Genomic DNA, 27046 nt, shown 5'->3' on the forward strand with positions numbered 1-27046 from the left:
ACTCTATTCAAAATCAATATCCAATTCTGACCAACTTGAGAATGAGAAAATCGCTTCTTTTACATGCCTGTCACCCAACAGAAATGGAGCATAAGGCCTAGGTTCGAGTGAGTTGTGGGGTTTTTTTGGATCAGAAGATTGTAGGTTCGACTCCTACCTGGCTCGTTGGCGAGCCAAATTTTGTTTAATTTTTCATTATAAACTTGTTTGAAAGAAGCCTTCTTCACAGTGTCCCTGTGTGAAAAGAGCACAGGACTGATACTCTGTCTTGTGCCACTGGATCTAAAACTGGAGTCAGTAGTCCTCACGGAAATAAAGCTGAAGGCAGGAATGAATGAACATGATTGCAACGAACTGGCGAACAATGGAAGAGCGGAGTTATTATTGTTTCTTAGGCCAGATTACAGAGGCCTGGTTTACCTCAGCTCTCTGCTCCTGGCTGCATCTCGCTCACCTCCTCCCTCCTCCCCCTTCTCCTGCAGCAACAAAACCATCTCTGAAACATAGAGGACATCACACTGGAGAGAGATCTATCAGAAACCACACCCAAGCTGTCGTGGAGGAATGTCAGATTGATATGGTTGGTCACACTCAATGAAAATGTGTGGAAGGTAATTTAATCAGTTCAAGGAGAGAAACAAAGAACAAAGATTTCCCTCCTACACATGACATGCGTAAAAAGCCTTCGGAGCCAGGCCTCCCCACTCCCCTCTGTACCATGTGGCTATGGGGACAAGACTCCCCTTTTCCCCCTTCTGCCTGCACACTCACCCTTGTCTGTCTGTACTGCCTTTGCTCGGCAGCTCGGTGCTGCTGGGGTTTGGAGGGGACACGCACCCGGCCTCGGCACTAGGGAGGTGCACATCAGTGCCTGCAGGACAACCTGAATTCGGGCTTCCTGCTCCCTGCCCAAATCCCCTCGCCAGCAGGGCGCCGTGCAAAACTCGACCACGATCCTTCTGCCCATCGCTTGCTTGGAGGAAAGCCAGAAATGTTTGTGGTGTTTTGGGCATAGATATTGTTGGGAGGTTTTTGCAGGCTGCTGTAATATTTGGATACCTGTAACCCACCTAACCTACATGCAAGTGCTCTTTGGATCCTCTCCTTATTACCTACATAGCTTTGATAACATCAGTGGGGTTATGCCCACCTAGCTTTGACTTTTATGAAGAGGTAAGATACAGAAGACATTTTTACAGAGTATAATTAATGTCATCCATGCCAGAAACTGCAGTGGCATAATTACCGTAATAAAAATCCCATACTTGTTTCTAATTTTATTATTGTCTAATCTCTGACTTTAAAATTGCATATTGTGACATTTGGAGCACAAATCACAGCTTTTGAACATTGGTGTGCACCACTGCCATTTATAAAGTGTTTCTACACACTGGTTTTTGGTCCTACTCTGAAGTTTGCCCGAGAGCTGCATATTCCATTGTCACAGTTCTAGAGAAAATGCACTCCTCTGTTTCTAACCCCCCTGTAATGCCTACTTCAGAAAGATGGTATGTGGAATCTGGTGACTATTTCACAGATGTGGAGCAGGACCTCCCCATCAGCCATCAGATCTGACCAGATGAAATTCATAACATCTGCTGTTCCTCGTCAGACACAGCTTTCTGTTATTCCAGCTGTTGCTGAGCATGCATTAAGCAGTTCTAATTAGTTAAACCTCCTCCTAATGTTACAGCAGCTTGTTTTTTGCTGCAACTGAAGAAATATTTTTCAAACCTTAAAGATCTATTTGTAGCTGTGGTGTTGATACACCCTCTAATGGGCTTTCAGTTTTTAGGCCAAAATACCAGAAGCCACCAACTGCCAATAAGAATAACAGATTGCATAGCATCGTCCCTCTCCAGAATTCAAATAGTGCTGGAAATGAGTAGTGAATTCCCTCTTCTGCACTTAGGAAGAATGAATAATGGAAAGATTAAGACTGGAATCAGGCTACTGTAAATCAAGACAGAGAAACCCAAACCTTTTGCCCTGGGATGTACTAGATAATGCTGCTTCCTATTGCCTACTTTTAGCTGATGCATCTTTTGCCCCACTGTTTATTGCTACAACACACATGCAGGGCTCATTTTAGCCATTCTGAAGTTCTCTAATTCAGAGGGTTGCAGATTGGCGTGGGTTTAAAGAAAAGATGACTGCTGGAACAGACCTTTCAGTGATGTCCCCCATCTCTAATTCAGTGTGACACTCCTGCCCAGTGTTTTGTGGAGCTGCAGAGCTCCACAGCAAACATCTGGAGGTTTTGCTGGTTAGAACCTGTGGCCAGCAGCACCGTAAAAAACATGCCTCTGATTTACAGCGACATGACGACTTTTAATAAGGTCATTTTTTCTTGTTAGTGTCTCTGTCAAGAGAATGAGGCGTTATATTTTAATGGCCAATACATTTTGTTAATTATAGCATTTCATTATTTTTCTTTGACCTTGTCAACTGTCAGCATTCTGATCGTGTATATACATTAAATGCATTAATGTCCCTTTTTCTAATGATCCAAGCTGTCAAGCAGGGGTTGAATAGTCAGGCAATGACTCTGCAGAATGATGAAAAGACCTAAACAGTGCCATGAACTTCCCCAGTCTGTGCAGTGTATGAGGCATTCAATTTCTAATATTTCATTCCTGTGACAGCAGTTGGGGGAGGGTACCAGCCTCCTCCAAGACCTGCACAAACGGCAGCAGAGTAAGCTCAGGTGGTTGTCACTGCCACGGTGGTAAACAAAAGCAGCCAGCAATAAATGGCACAGAGGCATAAGTTCGGAGAATATGGCCTTCTGTGCATTGCCAGGGAAGTGGGAACATTCTTCCTGATGCAGGAGAGTGACGAACACCGTGCAGGGGCCTCTTACAACTCAGCTGCATGTCTAAAATAGTTTTGCTACAGTCACTTACCTTGTGCCCCTCTCCCTTTCTGTGTCCAGATCCTCTACTCCTTTATCAAGACCTGAAGCAAAGAAAATCCCTGAAAAGTTTCCATAACTTTTGTCCTTTCTTTCATAGTACTTCTCTAGAAGTGCACCGATTTATGCACCTCCTGCCTGAGAATATTTTCTCCTGATGATTTTTCTCCATCTTCCAAATTTTTTATTTTGTTTCTTAACCTAGGAAAATCAGCGTCCCTTTGGTAAACTGTGAAGCTGTCATGGCTTGTCAATAATTTGTCATTTGATCCTTTGTTTAGTGGGGCTCATTATCTGTGTGGGAGAGGTAGTATATTTTGCCTTGTGTGAGTGAGTTAGAGAAAAAAAGTGAAACACATCTAGCATCTGTTATGGTTTTCCTTCTCAGTGTTTGGGATTTTAAATAGCTATTAGCACACATTTTTTTCTGCATTTTTTTGCGAAGTGCAAACAGGCAAATAAATACATAAACCTGACTGGGGCTCACTTACTGCAGTCTTACTGAGATAATTAAAAATGGAACAATGCAATGATAACATTAAGGTTATAATTAAGCCAGAAACTATAAATCAATGGGTTCAAATTATCCAGTCAGTAAATTCATCAAGCGTGGAATGAAATCAAATCATGAAGTTAACACTAGAAGCAATGAGGTTGTATTAGTTTGTTTTCAGAGGGTTTAAGGTGGAGCCAGCTTCCTCCCAGTGCAAGCCCACCTGCAGCAATGGCCCATACAGTGGGTGCCCTAAGCCCACTCAACAGATAAGAAACATTGACATGAAATGCCCTGAGCAAGGCAGCATTTGCACCAGTTTTCTTAGACCCTGGTGAAGGGACACTGCCCAGTTTGTGACGATCCTGTGTTGCTTTGCACAGTCAGCGATTCCCCTTTAACAGTCTCTGTTAGCTATTTCTGTTCTGATTTCTCCCTTTCCATATAATAGTGCAAGCCTTCCTCAGCAGTGAACCAATCAATGTTTGTAGTATCTTTTGAATAATGTTGCTTTATAATCTAGAAGCTAACGACTAGTTTGATGGCACCTTGATGTTTATTTCTGGGAACTTATCTTCATGTAATGCATATCCGTATGCACACTCAACGAAGGTGTCTCTTCATTAAACAAAGGCAAAGCGGTGAATCTGTACCCTCCTGCTCAGAGACTGGGGACCTGTGAGCTCTCCCACGGCAGTCACTGGTTACTGTCTGGAACTGGGAGACAGAGGCTCTGTCAAGGTTAATTCCCGAGTTAACTGCCTACACCAGAAAACAAGGTAATTAATTTCTTCTGCCTAGGGAAGGGTTGGGGTGCTCAGCAGTAGGTGTTACTTGCTGATAGTATAAGCAATTGAGACAACTGTTTCTCTTCTGCTTCACCTTTGCTTTTATAGGGACTGATTCTAGTTTCATTGAGCCCATTTTTAGAAATACTTCCTATTTTCAACACTCTCCTCTATGAGCAAGTCATGCCTGGTCATGGGTTCATCTTAGGTGTCACTTCTCCCAATAGTTCATCTTTCTCCTCACCTCTCCTATAGCCCAAACCACAGATTTCTCAGCCCACGGGTCACTACAGTGACTGGACCTGGCTAAGTGTGACCCCTCGGTGCTGGTGGTGGCCTTCCTCAGTTTGCCCCATGGCTGGGGGCAGCACAGCAGCAGCCCCCAGAAAACAGAAAAGCCATCAGCAGGCAGGCTAGGGGACCAGGCCATGCTGGGCAGCAGTGGGGACAAAGGGGCTGTGTCGGCATGGCTGGGTAGCAGATCAAAAGGAGAGTGTGGAGGAGGTTCATATTGCCCATGTTTCTGCAGCCTTGTTGTGATCTGGAGAGATCAACTTCCAGGGGGCAGAAAAATGTGAGCAGAGATGGAAACTGTCCCTGCAAGCGCACCCCAGGGTGACAGCTGGAGGTGTTCTCTAAGAATGTAGGGGAGAAGACTTTCCAGGGCCCATTAGAGCCCTCACAGCTCCTCTCTGAAAAGGTAAACAGCCTTTTGTCCAATGTGCTGCACCATCTGTCCTGTTCTTCAGTACAGTCTGACTCACATTTTATATCCAGTGACTATCCCTTTAGTTCCTTTTATTTTTAGTTTGGTTTATTTTGGTTTGAACCATGATGCAGAAGGATATTTGCCTTGGGAGTGTCCTCTTTCCACCCCATCATCACCACTCCCCCAACAACTGTTTTCTAATCTCCCTGTTTTGTTTTTAATCTCCTTTTCGGGGTATAGTGATGCTATTTACCACCCTCTCAACAAGGCAGCTATTGCTAGTGCAGGGGTATGTGTTGTTTGCATTTATCATGAGGAGGGGCCATGCAGAGCCAAATGCAGGCTTAAGAGGGGCAAAAATAATTCCAGCCAAACATAAGATTCAGGTTATTGCCAGGGAAAATGATGCTTTGCTGATGACAATGTAATGTGAAAAATACTCTAGAAATATAACTAAAGTATGTCCTGTGTTCATATTGGTAAACGTTTGGGGGACTGTATACAGAAATTATTTCAACAAGGGAAAATGCAAAGTCCTGGATCTGGGGAGGAACAACCCCATGCATTGATACATGCTGGGGGCTGATCATCTGGAAAGCAGCTTTGCCCAGAAGGACTTTGGGATCCTGGTTGACAACATGAACAATCAGTGTGCCCTTGCAGAAAAAAAGGCCAATGGTACCCTGGGCTGCATTAGGAAAAGCATTGCCAGCAGATTGAAGGTGATGATCCTTCTCCTCCTGCTTAGTGCTGGTTAGGCCACACCAGGAGTGCTGGGACCAGTTCTGGGCTCCCCCAGAGGCTTGTTGTCAGAGGCATAAATGCATCATTTATAAAATAAAGTAAAGCCAGAAGAGAGGGATTGAGAGCTGCTAAATCTGCATCTCCTTTCTTTCAGGAGCCTGATTTATGTCGGCAGCTGGGAGCTCCTGCGAGTTGTGTCAAACCCCTTGCCATGCTGGCTCTGCAAAATGCACGATTTGTTCCCAGAAGGGCAGGACAGTCCAGTGACGGGTTGGAGGTCAGCTGTGCTGCAAGCCATTAGGGTTAGGAACATACCACCCTTGTGCTACTGGGGAAGAGCTGAAATCTCTCTTTTTCAGTGTGAGCAAAGCCTTTGCTCCTATTTCCTAGCAGTTGTAAGATATGAATCAGAGTACCTGTATTAAAAGAAACTGAAGGATAGCAACAATACGACCTATATAAGGCTTTATATTCCAGTGCCTTTAGCTACTTTAAATCAGGAAGCAATTCCCCCCCTTTTCCTCTGTGATCGGTGACATACAGCCTTCACCACAGCGGTTGCTACTGGTGACTGTTGTAGCTCAGGCAGATCAAGGCACCTACAAGAGCACTATTGCTGCTGTACTTGTTCATCTGCTTCAGGGCTCACAGTTCACTAGCTGATGGGTTTGGGGTCACTGAGAGAAATATTTGCTTTTCTTCCTTTGTTATATCAAGATTATTTTCTGGATCTCACAGGTGATCATTATGCCTTATGATGAAGCAGAACAAAATAAACCTGTGACTTCAAGTGACTGTGGAACTGTTTGTGTTCTTCCAGGGTGATTTAATAAGGGGTAGGAGCTCAAAATAACATGCAAAAACCTTATTTTTGCGACATGGGAAAAGGCTGATGGTGGTGTTCCAGGGCAGTCCTACTTCCAGAAGGAAGAGGATTCTTTTCTCAGCCTTGTCACCAGTTTCCTGCTTGGTCGTAGCCCTGTATCTAGAGCCAGTATCAGACTAATACTTGTAAAATTGCTTTGGGTCTTTATACATATTCCAGAAGTATAAAATAATTTGCTCTGTGTCATATATACAGAAAAACATAATGAAAGGAGGAGGTGGATGATGCATCCAGAAGCATAAACACATTACTGTGTGGGACTTAGTAGACCCTCAGATCTGTGTTCTTATTTTTCATAGTGGGTTTCTAAATACAAGTGATGAAAAAAATTCTCTGTTCACTTCTTTTGGACGTACTTGTAGGAAAAAATTCAAGATGTAATTTCACTCAGCCTTCCTTTCTCTCTCACACACACAGTCAGGTATACAGCACTCCAGGGTCTGAGGGAGAAGTCATTCGATGTTAATTAAATGTGTTATGTTTCACAGTATTGGCATGGTCTAAGAGCTAGTACAGATGTGCTCTATTGACAGGAGAGATTTTTCTTAGTTTGCATCAAAGACATTTACACTAGGGTTTACCAAAGGATTTAAGAGGGTTAGGTGCCCAAATCCCACTGCTGCTTAGGTGGAATTAGGGGCCTCGCTGCCTCCGGTTCTGTTGCATAAAATGGTACACGGATGAGTGCACTTCACTGGTGTCACCAGCCATAATGTGTCCCTGGGATTAATGACAGCATTTGGAATAGTGGGCTGACCTCTTCCTGATTCAGAGCCTTTTTGCTCCAGTGAGTTCTTCTGATGCACCTAGCCTGACATAAATCATCTGTAGTGCCTTTGCACTGCTTCTTTCAACTTTTTTTTTTTTTTTTTTTTTTTTTTTTTCCTTCACTGTGAATGTGTGTGAGAGGAGAGGAGACAGGGAAAGTAAAGGATTCACGAAGGGTGGGTGCCTGAGTTAAGGACAGACAGAACACAGAGGGGCTTTTCAGGGCAGATCTGGGAAGGCTGAGAGAAAGCATGATTTCAGAGCCAGATAAATGAGTATTTTATGAAAGCAGTGGTCCTTCCACTGCAGGGATACAGATTTCACAACACGTTAAGGTGAAGTTTGCTCACCGCACACTGACAGGTTCCTGAGTGGGAGAGCAATCCCCTTCACTGTGTTTAATAAGATATAGGAAGGCGTTTGAGAGAGAATGAAGAACGTTGTCAAACTGATACAGTCTGAAAGATGTGTCCCGTTCATGGTAGTTTATGCATCTTCTGCGTCAAATTGCTTAAAATGTAGTAAAGAAAAGGCTGAGACAGGAGGCTGAAGTGTGGAGGGAATGCAATTAGGGGAGGTGAAGTGCTGTGTCCATGGGGTTTTACTATGCCCCTCTCTCTGCCAGGACCTTCAGGCCAAGTTAATGTCCTCAGGCTCACCTTCAGCTACAGCTGAGCTGAACCATGCCTGCGGCATTCCACCAGCCTCCTGCAAGTACAATTACTGTAACTTCAGTGTGGTTTTGTGACTTCTTCAGCCTTCACATGCTCACTTCTGCATGCACAGCACATGATTTTCTATTGCTCTGAAGGCTGGAGGTCATTTGAAGAGCTTCCTGAAGGGCTCAGACTCCCAAATGTAGCCCAAAGCTACATTGGCCCTTGTACAAACTTATTCTTAGCACAGCTTGTAATTATATTTATATGTGCTTGTATATGTGTGTAAAACTGAAATACCAACAGTCACTGTTTTCAGAAAAATTCACATCAGCCTGGCATGCCTGGAAGTCAGTGTCTGAGGGTAAATACCCCTTTCTAATCGCAAGGGCTAATGCCAGCAGGCGGGCAGGCTTCTTTCCCCAGGAGGCTCCAGTTCCTGCTCCTTACTCTCTCTCCCCACATTAGTGGGCTCCACCCAGATCACATTACAAACTGTCAGGAACACCCAGAGGATGGCAGGGAGATGGGGATGGAGCTGGCACTCCCAGCATCTGTGGGGAGGGACATCTCCACCTGCTGCCCACAGAGTTCCTGGAGAAACCCAAAATGTTAGATCTGACCCTGACAGTATCTTTAATTGGGCACAACTGTGGTGCTGGTGCATTGCAGAGCAGGCTGGTGACCAAACACCTCTGAGGGCGGAGACCTGGTGTCTAAGTGTCCCTCACCCCAGTGGGGACCTGAAATGAGAATTCCCACAACATCTGGACAGCTGTGGCCTCGCTGGCTCCTGTGTGGGATGTTAAGAACTCTGCAGTGGGAGTGGGAAGAAGACTGCAGGGTAGAGACCACAGTGATCTCTGTTTACAACTGGCTTTATATCATTTGTGTTTTACAGAACATTCTTGATCTCAGATACAGCCCACTCGAGAAGGTAAACAGAATCTCTACAAGAGCAGATCAATACCTACGCTACTGCTTCATGTTTTATTGCTTGTGCATAGCAATTAAATGACTTGCCTTGAGTACTGAGCCAGTCACAGTTTAGGCCAACCCTACTAAACCTTTCTTGTTTTTCATTGCTCTTCCAATAGTCTTCTAGCCTGACATGCAAAATCTATCAGGCCAGACACAGTCTCTAGAACAGATTTTGCTACCTGTGCCAACCCACATCTTAACTGCTATGCCTTCCATCTGACACAAACTGTGTTTGCATTACAAAGTAGACTTTTCATTTGAAAATGTGTCATATTCCATAGCTGCAGATGTAGAAGGTATGTTTTCACGAATAACTCAAATATACAATGAGGCTAGAGGGAATACACTTCAATAATGTGCATAAACACAGAGCCCTGAAGCACACTGAACTTAATTTTTTGTATTAGAAAAGCATCAACTGATTTGACTTTGATTTGATACTAAGGGAACATTTTATTTGTTCAAATACCTAAGCAATTCAAAACTTGTGGAACCCAAAGCATCTCCCTGTGTGCAGGACTTTGAGGGTAAGCCTTCCCAGGTGCACAGAGCTTACGCCATGCTGTCATGCTGCTGAGAGGGATTTGTGTGACTCAGCACCAGGAGTAACAGCTGGATGCAGAAATAGCTCCTCTCCATTACAGAGGTTGCTGGTTATTCAGAAAGCTTTCTTTTGAAGAATATTTTGACCATGTAAACATGTACTGTGTCCAACGGGGTTGAAATTGCACCTTTCCTGATGAATATTTCCAGAGGTACCTTCTAATTGTTGTTTGCTTTCAAAGCTAGAGGTCATCCTAGCTCCTAATGCTAAACTGTAAGACTGAAATGTACCCACTTGCTCCTCCTGCTCACAGAGAGCCACACCAGATATGCTGAGGATGGTCATAACTGTTATGACTAGAGGAAAAACAAGGACATAACCTGTCATGCAGAGGGAGCTTTTTCATTGATTACAAATACTTCAGATCGCTTCCTAATACACTTGCCATTTGTCATAGTTTTGCCTTCTGTGTTCCATGTTTTGTGCTATTTTTGAAACCTTTTTATACTCTACACCATGACAAATGCTTTGAAAGCTCAGTTACTATTGCAGAAATGTAGGTGTCTCAGCTCTGCCCTCCTAACCTTCTGATTTTGCAGCATCACCAGTTTTGCTGAGTTAAGCATTTTTTCACCTCTTTCATACATGTAAAATTTGCAAGATCCAGGACAGCGTTTGGCAAAATTAGCTTATTGTTGCTGTGTAGGCACCTGCTTAGCTGATCTGACAGGGCAATGAATGCAGACTTCCCAATATCACACGGCTTTATTTGTCCTGACCGCCAAGGCCTTCTCAAAAAGGTGCAGGTGACCTGCACAGGGAACTCACATTTTCTCATTTTGAGCAATTTGTAAATACTGTGGGACAAAATTCAAGAGATGAAAACTGTATTGTTTTTTATTAGCATGAGTCTACCACATATATTCTTTTCTATTTTATGCACTTTCTACTCCCTGGAGGTATGAATTATAAAAAATTTTAGCAATGCAGAAATATTCATTTTCTCCGTAGCCAGAACATTGAAAGCAACCAGCAGAACAGTAGTAGTCATGCCTTCATGAGCATAATAAATCACCATGTAAGCCGCTATCTAACTGAAAGATTTGAGAATACATTTAAGTTTTGACATTAAATTTAATCACATGTCTTATCCAGAGAATAATACCTAGAAGATCAGATTTACATAACATGAAAATCAGTCACTACTCAAAACTGTGTATAAATGCTTGCATAAAAAATTACTTGCCTCTCTAGACACAAAATCTGACTTCACATTTACACAGTCAAATCGGATTTCTCACCCTTTTTGTTGAACTGAGGAAATGTGCTATTAAGTATTTGTTTAGATACTTACAAACATACCTAAAGCTGTGTACACAGCCAGCTCATGGAAACCATGCCAGCCTCACTTTGCCTCTTCCTTTGTGTTGGTCATGTTTTCCCACCTCTTATTTCTCAACTTAGTCTAAAATTGTATTCTTGTAGGCAGGTGATTACCTTTAATGCCTACTGCCTCTAGCACAGCACTCCTGGCATAATTTGGTTCTTTAGGACTATGGTAGCACAAACATTTAAAGAACAAGACCTAGTAAGAGATTAAGAGTGCTAGAAAATTACTTCCCTCCTTGAAGATAACTACAGTGAGAAGTAGAAAAGTTTGGCTTTCCCTAGCTGGTCTGAACTTAAAGAAAAGAGTCTTTCAAGGGAGGAGCATATTTAGTGTGTTTTGCTCAGCACTTTTCTGCTGAGGAAGGTCTTTCCAGTGGCCTTGGAGAAGCAGCTTATCCCCAGGAGGAACAAGCTCAGGACAACCAGATTTGAATTGCTGAGCACCATTGCAGTTTGTTAAGATGAGGTTCAGTGGAGCTCTTTCATACTGCTCAAGAAGAGTGACATCTTTGGAAAACTACATTAGGAACCTAAAAGGGTGTGTGATCTTTAAGGTTGCAGGTTACCTGCCAATCAGATTAAATTTAGACAGTGTTAGGCAGGCCTCACCATGTCTGAAAATCAAATTTGGGCTCATAGATATGGTTTACAGAATTGAAAGGAGGCTTTGTGACTTAGAAATTTCCATGCTTCCCTAACTGTGGTTTATGGAGCTGCTCCCAGGAACCGAACCAAAAGGAAAGCCTCTTATAACCAGAAGTATAGTATTTTTTGTTTGCAAGTACTTTTGGCTTTTTTTTTTTTAAAAAAAAACTTTTTTCCTTGCATCCATCCACAGCATCAAATTGAAATCCACCATCATTGGACAGCAACTCCAAAATCTGCAGAGCGGTATGTATGATTGTGTAACAGGTCCAAACCTAGCTGGCTTCCCTCTGCCTGGAGCACCCAGGGTCTGAGGGCGGGGAGAGCCCCTTCTCCCACTGCCTCTTTGTGTAGGGCTGGCTGACAGTAACGGAGTACACCGGGAAGCAAGAGGAGGTCAAACTTCTTCCTAGTTGCACTGTGACATTTCTTGACTGTAGCCAGTGTGGAGCAAGGGGATATATAGCAAGCAAGCATTCTCAATCCAGTCAGCAAATGTAACACCTCCAAAAACTTTCTCCACTTACCCGCTATCTTTTCCCAGTGCAACATACACGAAAAATACAAATGCATGTATAAGAACTCCTTTAAGGAGGTATATGTGATATTTCCCTGGCTCCCTGGGCTGCAGTAGAAATTAAGTAATTCTAAATTACATTGCTGATCTCTCAGTTGAGGGAAGGAGCTGCAGAAGCCAGATATCAATTACATGTAGGAATTAAGGACATGACCCCAAATGAACCCCATTCATTTTCTCAGCAGCTCAAATGTCATCAGTCTTAAAAATCAATATGTAACACTGAATTATGAATAGTTTTCAGCTAGAAAGTTTGAGAAATATTGATGTGGCTCCTGAGCAGTTGGTACCACAAGATTAATGTGAGCTATGAATCTAATTAGAGCTACACACACAGCAGAAAATTGACAAAGACAAGGTTAAAGTATTGCCTGCTGCCTTTCAGAAAGAATTGGGTGATTTACTTTAAATTTCAGATTTTATATTCTCTAGTGTCATGGTTTAACCCCATCCAGCAACTAAGCACCATGCAGTTGCTCACTGACTCCCTGCCCTCCCTCCCGCAGTGGGATGGGGAGGAGAATCGAAACCAAGTGAAACTCATGGGTTGAGATAAGAACAGTTTAGTAATTGAAATTTTAAAATATTATTATTGTTATTAATAATAATAACAGTAATTAAGATGAAGATAACAAAACAGAAGTGAAATAAAACCTAAAAAAGACAAGTGATGCACAATGCAATTGCTTACCACCTGCTGACTGATGCTCAGCCAGTCCACACATCAGTGTGTTATCAACATTATTCTCATACTAAATCCAAAACACACTATACCAGCTACTAGGAAGAAAATTAACACTACCGAAGCAGAAACCAGGACATCTAGGTAAGTTAAAAATGCAATTACAAAGTAAAAAAATTCAAAGCTAAAAATCTGTGTGCAAAATAGGTACCCTTTTCTTGTCTGCAAAGAAAAAGCATTTATATGATTAAATTTGATTTTTCTTTTCTCTTGATAATCTCCATGTCCTTCTATTAATCTAAGTAACTTTTGGCTTTCATCTCTCTGTTCAGACTTCTATCCCAATTATATTTTCTTTTTCTTTCAGTCCCGGGTTCATTTATACTTTCCCAGTCTTTCAATATCTCTACCCTGACCACATGTATGTATAGCCCCTCTGTTAAAGAATACATATGCCTCTCCACCCCCTTCTACTACAGGAAAGGAGCTTCTTGTTTAAAACACTTTATAACAGAGAAGTAAGTGACAAGTAATTGTTGTACTTGGTCCTTTCAGATGCTAGTGGACAGTGGGAGAGGCTTTTCCTGGGAGGCACAATTACTGGCACAACATAGCACGAGTCCTACCAGCTGTGGTGTGGCCCTGCTGCCTTGCGAGAACAAAGATGTAAGCATGCACTGTACATGTCCCAGCCCATGAATATCTTAGGTTGTTACAGCAAATGGGATAGGAGGAAATTTGGTTATAAACGGAGGCTTGTTTTCTTACCATTGCCCACAATAAACATATTTGTAATTCAGTGGTGCAAGAAATCATAGATGTTCAAGAAAAGCCTGTTTGTATCTCAAGCGTGGAGGACAATGGGTGAAATTCAGCCCCATGTTGAACACATTGAAGTCAATGGAGTTCCTTCTTCTTTGGCCTATTATTTAAGGACAGTTATCTTGTCTTTACCTCCAGATTACTGGTGTGGAGCAGCCTGTGGTCGGAGTGCTGTTAGCTCAGCAGCCATGCTGGTGCTGCTTTGCCTGACGTGGCATAGCAGGCAGCACCCACTGCAGCGGGGAGGGACACCCCTGGGATCCCCTGATGGCACCTTTCTGCATGGTACCCCCACTACAGAAGGGCTCACCCACCTCTGAGGACAGTTTGACCCAGGAGTTGCTAAATGTCACCTGGAGATTGATGCACATGGAAGGGAAATCCTGTTTTCTGCAATCACCCAGTACCTTTTCAGGGCTTATTTGGCTGGAGCCAGGCTGTGTTTGTGCCCTGCAGGGAACAAAGCAGTAAAAAGTCCCTTACCTGGATCAAACTGCCATCTATGCCGCTTTCTGTGCCGAAGCTCCCTCTGCTCTGGCTGCTTCATCCCAGGGCAGAGCTCTGTCAGAGCTACAAATCACTCTGCAGCCAGCACAAGGATCTCCTGCCTTTGTTCACAGGAGCACCCAGGCAGGCACATGTCCAAATAATGTCTAAAGTCCCTGCAGGCCTACTGTTGGAGCCCCGTCCCCATGGTGTGTCATGGTGGAGGTACTGCATCCTTACAAACAGGTGTGGCACCACCTGATACCCCATTTGTAATGCACGGGTGTTGTCACTGTAACAGTGCTCTGTGTCACCCTGTGCAATTTAGCCTGATCTTATTTTGCATCTCGCAGATGCTATGCCTCCTTCGCTACCTGCCCACTTCTTTGAATGTCAGACACTTGGGTATCCTGGAGCCACCAGAGGAGACAAGCCTTTAGGTTTGGGGTGCGGGGGGTATGTTTGGTAGCAGGGGAGGGGACTACAGAGGTGAATCCTGTGAGAACCTTCTATAAGAAACCCCAGCTCCAAGTTGGACCTGCCTCTGGCCATGGCCAAGCCAATTAGCAGTGGTGGCTGCACTTCTGTGATAACAAATTTAAGAAGGGGAACCTGGGAGGAGGAGTGGTTGTAAGGAAATACCTGTGGAAACACTGAGGCCAGCTGAAGAAAAGAGGAGAGTGGAGGAGGTGCACCAAAGCAGAGACTCCCCTGCAGCCCATAGTGAGAGGACAGGCTGTGCCCTTGCAGCCCATGGAGGTCCACGGTGGAGCAGATGCTAACCTGCAGCCCATGGAGGACCCTGTTCCAGAGCAGGTGGCTGTGCCCAAAGAAGGCTGGGATTCTGAGGGAAGTCCGTGCAGGAGCAATTTATTGCTGGGAGGATTGCAACACATGAGAGGGACTCATATTGGAGCAATTCAGGGAGAACCACAGCCCATGGGAAGGACTCACATCGGAGAAGTTTGTGGAGGACTGCCTCCCATGAGAGGGACATCAGGCTGGAGCAGGGAAAGAGTGTGAGGAGTCCTCCTCCTGAGAAGGAAGATTCAGCAGAGACAACAGGTGATGAACTGACAGCAATCCCCATTCCCTGTCCACCTGTGCTGCTGAGGGGAGGAGCCAGAGAAATTGGGAGCAAAGCTGAGCCTGGGAAGAAGGAAGAGGTGGGGGGGAAGGTGTTTTTAAGATGTAGTTGTATTTTTCACTGTCTTACTTTGGTAAACTAAGTGGTGTTGGTGGTGTTTAAATTAAACTGATGTTGTTCTTCTTCCTCAGTGGAATTTGTCTCTTGCCTGTGAACATAGTTGGTGAGCCATCCCTCTCTGTCTTTGCCTGGATCCACAAGCCTTTTGTTTTATTTTCCCCTCTCCATCCCTGAGGGGAAGGAGTGAGCAAGTGGCTGCATGGTGTTCGGTTGCCCTCTGGGCTTAAACCACAACACCAGCATGATCAATTAGATTTTGTTGTTTCCTGTTTGAAGCACCAATCACAACATTAATGGATCCAATAAATTTTCTCTTTTTTCTCCTTTTTTTTTACCCTTTCATTTATTTCCCTGCAGTAGAATGCAATAGCTGTCCGCGCATGCAATAACCACTCTTGTGGCCATGGAATCACAAAAGGCCATAACTCTGGGATTTCAGGTTCATGGACAGTGCACCTGGGAATTCATAGCTTGCAGCAACTTGGGAAAGTGGGGAACTGCAGACAGCTACATTACAAGTCATTACTAAGACAGAATTATTTTGACAAGGTTGAAACACAGCTTTTAAAGTCCAAACACAGATCTGAATATCTCCAGAGAGAATACAGGGGAAAAAATTAAACAGTGATGTTGTGAATGCAGTTGTGCATCTGCTTTGTTCCCCACTTTGTTTACCTGAAGTGTGATAAAATATTTGAAAAATCTTGTCTTTGAAAATCAGAGTCCAACATGATTTTCTCAAAGCCAAGCAATGTGAAATGATCTTCACCACTCAGGCACGCAGCTTTGGTGGGGCTATTACTGAGTTCACAACATAGATGGGTGGTCTTGTTATATAGAACAAATGGGAATTGTCTTTATTACAGTATTTAATTGGCCATCCCCAGATAATACGAGTTAGAGCAAGGCATGTTCCTCCATAATATCGATGCTGGAGAATGATTGCCAAGCTCTCTGAGAGCTTTCCTTTTGTCTGAGGACTGACTTTCTTGGTGGAACATGCTCCACTCTCATCCTCCACTTCTTTAAAGGCAGCAGCTTCCCCTTCTCTCCCTTTCCCTCACCCATGTTCATCAGCGTTTGATATCATTGACCACTAATTCTGCACGATGTTGAGTGCAGAAGATGTCAGAACTGCAGGTAAGCAATGTGTCAGCGTATCAAATAAGGAAGAGCGTTCACTCAGTTCCCCACAACACACTTGTTCTCTGACCCTTCTCTTTATTTGACTGAGCAGGCATGGGGGAGCTCCCTGCTCACAACCTGTCCACTGCTGAGCCCTCAGCACAGTCTGTGCTCAAACCCTGCTGTGTCCTGTAGTCCCAAATCACTCCTCCCTCCACAGGTGACTCGCTTTCACTGGGAGGACAAGAGTGGCCCGTGCCTCATCTCAGGGCAGCATGGAGATCCAGGTAGTTGTATGGGAAGCAGGAGGTTTTAATGCTCCTAAGGGAGAAGAGGGACCTCAACCCATGCACTTCAGGAGGGAGGCAGGCTGCCCTGCACCATCCAACCCTGGTGGTTTCTGGCACAGGAGCAGTTCCTGGGAGTTTCCTTTTTAAAGAAAAAAAGCCAAGTGCACGGGGATGCTGACACTGCCAGCACTAGGCAGCAGCTGCAATCTGGCTTCGCATTTTTTAGACTTCTGTGCCTGCAACTCCCTTGCAGCCTTCAGCTGAGTGCCACGACCGGGGGTTTCGGTTGCTCTCACACAGTTGCACCCTCTGAGCAACTCGGGATCATCCTGCTGCACTTTGTTGTACGTGTCTTTGGCTGAAGGAGTGTGCATAGAGGCAAGAGGGAGCCTCTGTCTCAGGGAGATACTGCTGCTCATTGCCTGCTACTGCTGAATACTGGAGTGCAGCCCAGCAAAATTAACCTACAAGATCACAAATTATGCACATTGCAGCTAGAAGTATAATTGCACTACTATTATGTACCCGATTTCTGTAAAATAGCATTATTTCACTGTTTAGAAATGTGCCCTTAGCAGCAGCTATAAATATACTTGCATTCCACAGCAGGTTAATTAAATATCAATTAAAATATTTATTGAACAACTTATTAATTGACTATAACTACCATGTTATATAAAAAATTGTTTAGAGATGTGAAATTATATCTTAGGCTTGTGCAGTTACAGCTGATGAAACTGTAATTTTATATGGTATATTAAGAAGCAGCAATCATACACTTTTTTAAAGCCCTCTGATTTGTAAGCCCTCCTACCTTATGAAACATGTTTAGACGGCATTTTAAAAAATAGATGACATTAAAATGCTGCATAAGCATTTTCCAGGTTACTTTTTGAAGTGGCAGAAGTGAAGCAGGAGGTGCAGTATCTTGATCTCTGTAGCGTTAAAGCACTTCATCCGCTTTTGTGGGGGAAGTGTTTGGTATGCACAATGCACTAAGAAGCAAACGACAAAGAGGAATCTCTAGCAGCAGGTCTCATAAATTATGTTCCCAAACCCTTCCTCTCAGTGACATCCTCCCAATCAAGCTGGCTCTGGCTGTTGTTGTGGAGGTGGGAAGCCTCCTCAGGGTTGCATGGCTTTTGGCTCCCAGCCTCTCCCTCCCCTCCTCTCACCTCAGCATCACTCCATTCTGCCCTTTCCTATCCTCATCATTCCTGCCTTTCTCTTTCTTTCGTTTTTTTACCTACCATACCACTCTCCTAACCAAACCTAACTTGTCAATGGTGATGATAAAAATTAAAGCAGCAGAAAAAAATACCACCACCCCTGACAAAACAGTTGGCAGGTAGCTGAGCCAGACACTGTCTGCTCCTACTATTCTACCTGCTTCATTTGTCAAGACTGTATTTTCAGATGTATAACCCACAGGCTATTTGTGAAAAGAAACATAAAAGCAATAAATTCAGTGAATGCTGCGATTCAACAGCCATGCAGATAATTACTTCTGTAAGGTTAGACCTTTTCCTTTCCACCACCATGCACAGAATCACTCTGCTGTTGGTGATGGTCCAGGTTTCTAGAGTTTATTTTGAAAACATTGCTGGGAGTTATCTTGTGTAAACGTTGCTGCTTATCAGCTGCCACACTTCTGATGATGAGGGATGTCCACAGGAATTAGCACCATTTGCACAGAAGAAGCGTGGGCACCGTGTTTGCAGCTTGCCAAGCTGCACCAGATTGCATGGGAGCCGTGACGTTCTCCAGAGACAGACATGCAGACACACACAGACTTGCAGACACACACAAGCTCTCCCTCCAGTAAAAGATGTCAGTACCTCTCTGCAAAACTCAAACCAGAGCATTTTTCTTGCCTCTGGCTTGGGATTCCCCTCATGCCCCTCCCAATAGTCAAGACAAACAATAAAATGACCTTTATAATGAGAAAAAAACGACAGGCAATTAGTATCCTAGAAGGGAAAATATGATGTTATTACTGTTCCTTTCTTGTTATGCTTAATAGATTAAGTATGCCTGTACTTTAGTAAAAGGCTGTTTGTGGAGGGCATGTGATAGGGAACAGATGCAGTGAATACTGTTTTTAAATTCTCTTCTTTATTCAGTTACTGAGACTCTGAAAGAGATTTTTCCCCAGACCTCCATGGGTTTGATTACCACATTCTGGCATTTTCACATACTTCAGGTTATAGTCATGCTACCATGCAGATTTTGGTGAAAATCCCCCTTTTTATTAGACTTTTTCCATTACTTAATATGAAGGCCCCTTTTCCTGTAATGCTTTGTCACAAAATGGGGGCAGAGATAGATTTCTTCATGTTTGGCTTGTACTTCTGTGAGTGCCTCCAGAATATTTAGAAACTGAATTTGGGTAGGTAAGCATCAAAACTCCCAAAATTATTGAAACCTTGGTGCCTTCGAGATCAATAGAAATCCCCTCTCTCAGCAGGGACAAGGCTTTGTCCTTAGATCTTTTTGGCTATCAGAAAGCATGAAGTTGGCTGTCAACAGCTCCGGGTTTTTCAACAGTACTTCTTGCAGTGTGTATTTTATTTTATGAAGGTTTGTGCCTTTCTGATCCCGTGGTAACCATTTCCATTGCAGTAGAACGACTCTCACCCAAGCATCCCATCAAGAGGCTCCAACCCTTGCCTGATTCCCCTCAAATTGAAAGGGGGGAACGTATCAGCATGCCTCTGGCTAGATGTGAGAGCTGTTCGGTGGGAAAGAAGGTTTCGGTGTGGGAAGTACTGAGGGTCACTGATGAGTAACTTGATCTGCTTCACACCAGAGCAGGAGAGAAGGAAGAGAATCATCAGGACTGTGAGTGAGTGCCATTGGTTTAAGCAGCTATTACATGCTACTTGATCACTGTGAGAAGGAAAGTGTGTCTGCTTTCTGTTCACACATGTAGAATTGCTTGCGAGGGTCCCCATGTGGCTGTGACTTTGCTTTTTCAGTGCTGTGGTCAGTGAGCAGGAGCTGGGTATTCCATTCCTGTGCTGAACAGCACCCTTGGGAGCTGGCCGGGAAAGAGAAAACTCATCTGAGCTACTTTCTCCTGACCTCTTTTCAGCTTTATGATCCATGTGGGTGATGGACGGCTTGCTGAAACCTGGCAGCAGCGCTGCAGTGGCTGTGAGAAGCAATTTAGGTAAATGAATGGTAACTCCCTTTCTCTTCGGACGCCTTGTCAGAGGAGCCCTGGTCCGAAGCAGGCCCTCTGCAGTGGTCTCACAGAGCTGGGGGCCGGGGAGAACCCAGGGGCACATGGGGGTCACAGCCCACCCAGCTGCCAAAATCATGGCTGCCACCCGGAGCTTGGATGTGGCATTTGTGCCTTCGGCAGACGCAGCTGCACCTGGATAACTGGGCTACAAGCTGCAGCGCAGTGTCGAGCCCCTCTGTGTTTTGGAGGAAAGGGAGAGTTGTCTTTTACATCTCTTCCCAGGCAGCGAGAGGAAATCAAGAGGCATGAGGAGCCTGAGAAATGAGTCCTTTAGCTGCACCATAGGGACCGAAACCTTTTGTATCCTCCTAATCCAAAGAAGTGGTGAAACTGGAGACTCCCCGGTGTGGAAGCCAAGCAGCAATAACATGGTATAGCTGCTTGACTCCCGGGAAGTCTGTCCTTCTTGTCAGGGGACTGGAAGGTAAGAGAGACCAACTGCTTTCTAGCTCCAGCTAATGTTCCTCCCAGGTATTGTCAACTGGGAGTTTGATGGTGAGCTCTCTGCTCCACATGGAGCTGAGGAAAGACAGGATCCCAACTAAACCAGCCAGAACAGAGCACCTGACTGCAAAAAGATGTGGGTTGGGTTTCTTCCACCTCCTTTCCCCCTCATCTCCTGCTGTCCAGCACTGCATTGCCAAAGTCCCCTTCCAGTAAAGCTCACCAGTGCCAGCACACCTAGGGGGGACAGGGCTCAGCCCAATAGTGGGCTCATCCAGATCTCACCAGGAGTGAGGGCAGTACTGCAGTCCTTGACTTTCTGCCAACCTATTTCCTTTCTAGTACAGCTCTCTTGAGATGAGCAACCTGCTAGCCTGGGTCCTGGCTGTTTCCAGCCTGTTCGGGATTTCCTACCTCTGGTTTGTGCGGTCTATGGCACCGCTTCGTGCAGCGTCGCTGTTCTCCCCTGACCAGAGCTTCTGCACTTGATGCTTCCTCCCAAGTTCTTCCTGCTCTCAGCAGGTATTTGGGTCTCATGGAAAATTAGGAGCAAGGAAAAAATAGTTGTCTTTTCCTTCTTCTAAAGATGCTGTTTGATAGGACCGTGATACAGCTGTCTGTTTCTCTTGAGAACTGAAAAGAGGAGTCATCATTTTTGGATCTATGTTTTGCTTGGATCTTGCAGTAATCTATTCTACTGCGCTGGGATTTTCTTCTGAAAATGAAGCTGATGGTTTCAGGTAGTGAAGTTTGCTAGTCTTGGAAAAGATCAGGTTAAGAAGTATTAATGTTTTAATACCAGTCAAAAAGGCAGGAAAGGGACAAAAGGATGTGGCACCTGCAGGGAATCTCCCATCCCTTTGTTTGAGTTTGACGTGAGACTGAGGGATGCAGTAAATAGCAGATCTCTGTCTTTCAGTCCTATGTTTTATCATGAGAGGGACCATAAGACCAGCGGTGGCAAGTTCTGAGGTGTGTCGTTATCAGCAGAGTGCATCCCACACTCATAATCACTTCATTAGCTTGGGCTCTGCACTGGGGCCTCCAGATAAATTCCAGGTGTGAGGGGAAGAAGGTAAGAGGCAGAGGGTGAAGTTGGATTTGGGGAGAGGTGGGGAAGGGATGAGGGGACAACAGTGGGAGTTTGGCAGTGCCAGGGAAAGGTGGAGAGGAGTAAGGAGCCCAGGAGAGAAAGGCTTTCCCTGTGCTTCAGCGTGCTGAACTAAGTATGCCATGGTTTATGCTGGTGGGGTAATGTCAGTTCATTTATAAGATCTGCTGACTGAAGGATTCTGCATGTATATATATACATACAGCTTTTGGCTTCTGGGGTGTTTTTCCCAAATAGCTGAACAGACAGAAAAGCCCTAACAACAAAGGGGTATTTACACATTCAGATGTGCCCACTGATGGTTTCCTAATCATAATCTGGCACTCTGCACATTTGTGTGATATTTATGGACAGGAATCTGTTACATTTTAGGAAAAGGGAGCTACTAGAGCAGGAAGAATAACCACAAAAGGGGAAAACATCAGAGAGGGTGAAGAAAAATAGAAATAAAATGTGCACCATTATTACCACAGTAGCTAACAGCTTTATCACACATGATGGTAAAAAGAGTTTAAAAAGCAAAGCAGTCCTACTGCCAGGGTGATCTGACCCCCTGGTTTGGCTGGGATGGGGCTGGAATACAAGACTGAGAGTAGCAAGAGGCTGTTTTGTCCCAGACCTCTGTCTTGTCTTTGTGCCCTGTGCCAGGTCACGCAACGTCACCCAACAGAAGCAGCATGTCCCTGCCACATCCTTCCTCTCTGGTTGCCCCTTCTTACCATTTCATCTGCATTGCCTTCTCCGATGAGAAGGTAATACTTGGTCTTCTCATCCTACAAGAATTCCTTGCATTCCAGTTCAGGAAAAGAAGCATACATCCTTAAGTAAAGAGATAATGTACTTACATAATATTGGTACGTTTTAAAAGAAAGTTCCAGATGCCAGTCTAGCTCCTCCTGTCCACGTGTTACCTACATCCTGCCTGAATCACACACAGCACAAAAGGGTCCCTGTTCTCATTTTCCTTGGCTCTGTCATAATAGAAGGTTAATGACAGTGAAAAAATAAACCTAAAAATCCTACTAGCTAATGTCATTTAAGTATTTAGCTCAGAAAAATAGCAATGTACCTTTACAAGCAAATGCAAATGAACTTGATTAAAAAATCCTGCAGAAGGCTGGTGTACTTGTTCAGGACAGTGAAATTCAAAGTATTGCCATAATACCTGCCTTATAAAAATGCATGTATTTCTTCAGCTGTGTGTATTTAAACCTTTTAGCAGTTCTAATGAGCTTTCAGAATGAAGCTACTACAGCAATCAGCTTCTGTGTAACAAGCAACATTTAAATATTAAAAACGTAAATTAGCTAAGCTGGTTAATTACAATTTTCCAAATATTGCAGAAGTGCAAGTAAGACTATCAACTGCTTTGAAATTCAGATATCAGTTCCTCCCACTCAGGGAACATCTAGTTCAGTAGCAAAGATGAAGTTACAGAACAGTCTCCTGAGCTAGCCAAAACAGTATCTGCTTACCAGAACTAAAAGCCCTGCATTTCAGATGCCATTCAGAGATGTGAAAACTACACAAAAGGTTCTGAGAACGCTTTTTCTTTTCTTCGGATCAGAGTGTACCAGTTTGTGGAAATAAAAATGTCTTCCAGGAAACATCACTTCTGGTGAAACACAGGTAGATTTCTAACAGAAAACCTGGCTGGTTTCCTCATTGCTCCCTGCGCCCAGGCCTAAGGATGCCCAGGTGCAGGGCACTGTGTCCTGCCATGCCAGGAGCTGGGCAGGCTGGTCCCACCTCCACAGCCTCCCGTGCCTGTGTGGACCTTTCCTGCACTGAGCACACGGTGAAACATTTGTGTCTGGTTTATCCACAGCTAAAAATGTGCAGCAGGCAGCACCTGAGCTGTGGTTGCTTCTGTCCCAACTTCTTCATAAGACTGACTCTGGCAACAAATATAGTATCAGCAGAGTATCCACAAAAGCCAGCTGATGAGGGCAATCTCTTCATTTTCTCTTAGAAAGCATGATTGTAGTCTGGCACTCAAACCCATCCTGTGAACCCATTTCGTCTAGTAGAAAAAAAGGTAGCCACAGTCCTCTTTGAAGTCACCCACTAGGAATGTCCCCAAAGTCCCAGCCTGGCCCTTAGACCACCTCTACTCTGCTTATAGCAGTCAGCCACTGCACACACCTCCATTTTCTAAAATGGATGCAGGCACGGGGTAAATGGCCTGGCAGGAAGATGACAGATGGATCCAAAATTATAAATGTGCACATCTCTGGGTGTATTTTCTGCCTGTACTGCTTTGTGCTGGAGAACAAAGAAGGGCACAGAAAACTTCATCTCAGTCCTCGCTGGAACTGACTGAAACCACAAAGAAGTCATCCCTCTTAAAAGAGCTCTGAGTGCTTTTAGTTTTAATACTGCAAAAAAATCACATATTATTTTCTTGTTTTTTACTTTATACATTTCTGAAATTCAAAATTTTATAAGAGATAACATCTTACAAAAGTGAGGAAAGTGTCTGATTACTTTATACTTCTTCACAGGAGTAAATGGGTGATTTTTGTTGTTGCTCAAGGAAACTGCTTTTCAGTGCTAGCTCTGCAGTGGTTATGTGAGCATTTATGTTTCTAAGGCATCTCAAAATTTTGCATGTTGCCTTTGTTTACTTTTAAGTAATCTGTAATTTTCCATCTGTCTCTGACCCACTCTGGTTTTGGTTTAAATCCCAGCTGGCCCGTTCAGCTCTGCCTAAGGTGGAAATGAAGCTCCAAGCTATTTCTGGAGGACATAATGTATTAGAAGCTCTCAACACTTGGTGGTATCTTTTCACTTGTAAACTCCTTGTTGATTTAATTTGGAGTTAACTCCAGGCAAGCATCTTTCAAAAGTAAGTGAGAAAATGAAAAGGTTTGCTCAAGGGACTTTCAACTGCTTAATAAGAATTGAACTGAGTAACACTTGTGTCACTCAAGCGTACTGCAGACTAGGACAATTGTTAACATTAACATCTAAAAAACATAATATTTCAGAACAGCCAACAGAATAATTGCTTTATGTACATCTGAGTAATCTTTCAGCTGAGTTAATAGCAAGTTAGTCATTGCAATGATAATCTCTTATTTTTATTGGCTTAATGTCTGCAGGTTCACAGTCTTAGAAGACCCCCAGGTTCTTGGCATTGTACACAGTGTAAGAGACTGTCTTCCCAATAAAGATTCTAAGTTCTTTGGGACTGGGGCAAGTAAAGAAATTAGTACTGTCTCCTTTTCACAGATGGAAAAATGACACTTAATGGTACAAGACCATTTTAACCAGAAAGCCTGTATCAGACCTGGAGGCAACCCAGTTCTCTTGAATCTTACTGTCCCAAATATCCCTTATCTCCATATCTGCTAGACTTTACCTTTATAATATATGGAAATGAACATATATGTGAAATTCTATGGAATTTTCATTTTGCTTTAACAATGCTTTTATCATGATACATTTTTTGTTGTTCTTGGGCACTTGAGAAAAGTACATGCTCCTTGTAAAATACCACTGTTGAGACACTGGATCATCTTTAATTTCACGGCATTTAGAATAAGGTTGTTCTAGCCAATAGAAAGGAATTTAGTGTCTCTCAGCTGCATAGAAGTGATTTTAAAGATTATCTTTCTGGTTACTTCAAACTGTGAGTCAAGAAGGCCTGTTACTGAAGTAAAGTTCAAAAGGACTAGACTCAAGTGTGAAATAATTGGGGTCTATAAAAGCAAGAGCTGCAACAATTGTGTTGATTTCTCTGCAAAACAGATTTTATCTAGTCTTCCCAGTCAGTTCCCTTTAAAAGGATAACTTCAAAGATGTTCTCTGCAATGGCAGTGCTTCAGTGCCAAACTGCAGCAGCCAGGAGATATCAACTTCTTTATATGTAGGAGCAGTATTTGTATGAAACTATCCCCCACTCAGTGTCTAAGTGAAGTCATTAAAAACCCCACCACCACCTTATTCTTGCTCAAATATTAACATCCTAATAGTGCTCTTTGTGCCTTAAGATTTAGTAGCAGCCATAAAAGCACTAAAACCTTAAATAACCCTGTCAGTGGGAGGGAGAAATGCAGAGATGTATGCTCGATGGCTCTTTGAAGCATTCCATGAGCAAACTAGCCTGCTGACCAGTACCAGTGAAAATTGTTGTGGTTCTCTTTCCTTTCTCTTGACCAGGGTCTTTTTCTGACTTGACTATGATTTCTTTTTTCTAGGACAGACAACCGAGTGGATTCACAACTACTTGCCATAATTCCTGTTTGTGATTCTTGGCCAAGACCAAAATTGTGGCTTCATCCAAAATACCTCTGGGTTTCTTTACAGCTGTATTAGGTCAGATTCTCTTTTAGTTTCTGTTTCTGTCTGAGGAAAGCATTTCATGCCTGAAAATTACAAATCAACACAAAGCTCATTGGGACAATTCCTGCATGGTTATGAGCAGTGAGCACTTCAAATTAATTTCTTTTGGGGGTGGTGGGGCAGAGGGGTTAATTGCTCATCCAGACACAGACACTTGCTGTAGTGGCATGTTCACAGCAAAAAGTGGCATTTCTCTGCCCAGGGCATGTTTCTGCTTGGAGAAACTACCCGTTGACACAGTGCACACAGCATTTCACCACTTAGCAGCAGCCGCTTTTGAAGAATTTTGTGTTTATGGAGGGGTGACAGTGTGTAACTAATAACAGCTTATTAATCAACGGGCCTGATGACCAGAGCACAAATACCTCAAACCCTATTTGTTACCAGTTTTTTCTCTGGTAGCAATTCCAAATCAGCTATCTGCAAGGAGAGCCCTTCATTTTCCTGAGCCTGATTGATGGCCCACAGTCAGTGGGCTCAGGGTGTTTATATTGTGCTTGCTGTTTAGGTCTTTTGAGTCACAAAGAAAAGTACAGGCTAGCTCCAAAGCCCATTATCTTATGTTTTGCTTAAGCCTATGCTTATGATACTTGTGTTATCTTTCTTTTCTCTGCTGAAAGGAGGGTAGGACTGGTGTATAATCCCATTGCTACCTTAATGTGATATTTAAATTACTTTGAATGTGATCAAGCACTGTGTGTGTGATTGATATCCCGCACCCTGAAAGGTAGAAACGGCCCAGCTGGATGGGTGGAAGAGATGTCTCCAGCAAAAGGCTTAGTGACTCTCAGAGAAAATTATTTCCTCTCTCTTTTGCCATCTTGGGAAGCACAGGAGACCCCTGCAAGCTTTATCCTTTTTAAGAGGGAGCCTGGAGGTTCCTATGTTGAAACAAGAATGGGGGTGGAGGGCTGGGGACCTCCATCCTCACCGGCACCCTGGGGACCGCAGCGGCAGTGCCCGAGTGCCCCTTGCAATCCCGTGCCAGGGAGCATCGCTGTGCTGTGCAGCTGGGCCAGAGCCCACGGGAGGCACCCAGTGTCACGGTGTGGGTCATCTCAGCAGAGTGCACAGCTCTTTTCTCCCTCTGTTGGGACTCCATTGTTGTACAAATGGCATCAGTAAAGCAACTAAATACTTCTAAATCATGTCAGCAGTGCCTGATCTTGCTTCCCAACCCACAGCAGCACA

At 43.9% G+C, this 27046-nt stretch overlaps 1 long non-coding RNA gene across 1 annotated transcript; it reads left to right on the forward strand.

Moving 5' to 3' along the window:
• The first annotated feature begins 222 nt into the window (after positions 1-222).
• LOC116963365 lies at positions 223-25822 on the forward strand. Its single transcript, XR_004408117.2, has 3 exons — positions 223-611; positions 24199-24356; positions 25711-25822. It is a non-coding gene; the product is annotated as an uncharacterized LOC116963365 (long non-coding RNA).
• The last annotated feature ends 1224 nt before the right edge of the window (positions 25823-27046 follow it).

Source organism: Tyto alba, unplaced genomic scaffold (assembly GCF_018691265.1).
Source record: "Tyto alba isolate M040663 unplaced genomic scaffold, T.alba_DEE_v4.0 Super-Scaffold_2, whole genome shotgun sequence".
Classification (NCBI taxonomy): domain Eukaryota; kingdom Metazoa; phylum Chordata; class Aves; order Strigiformes; family Tytonidae; genus Tyto; species Tyto alba.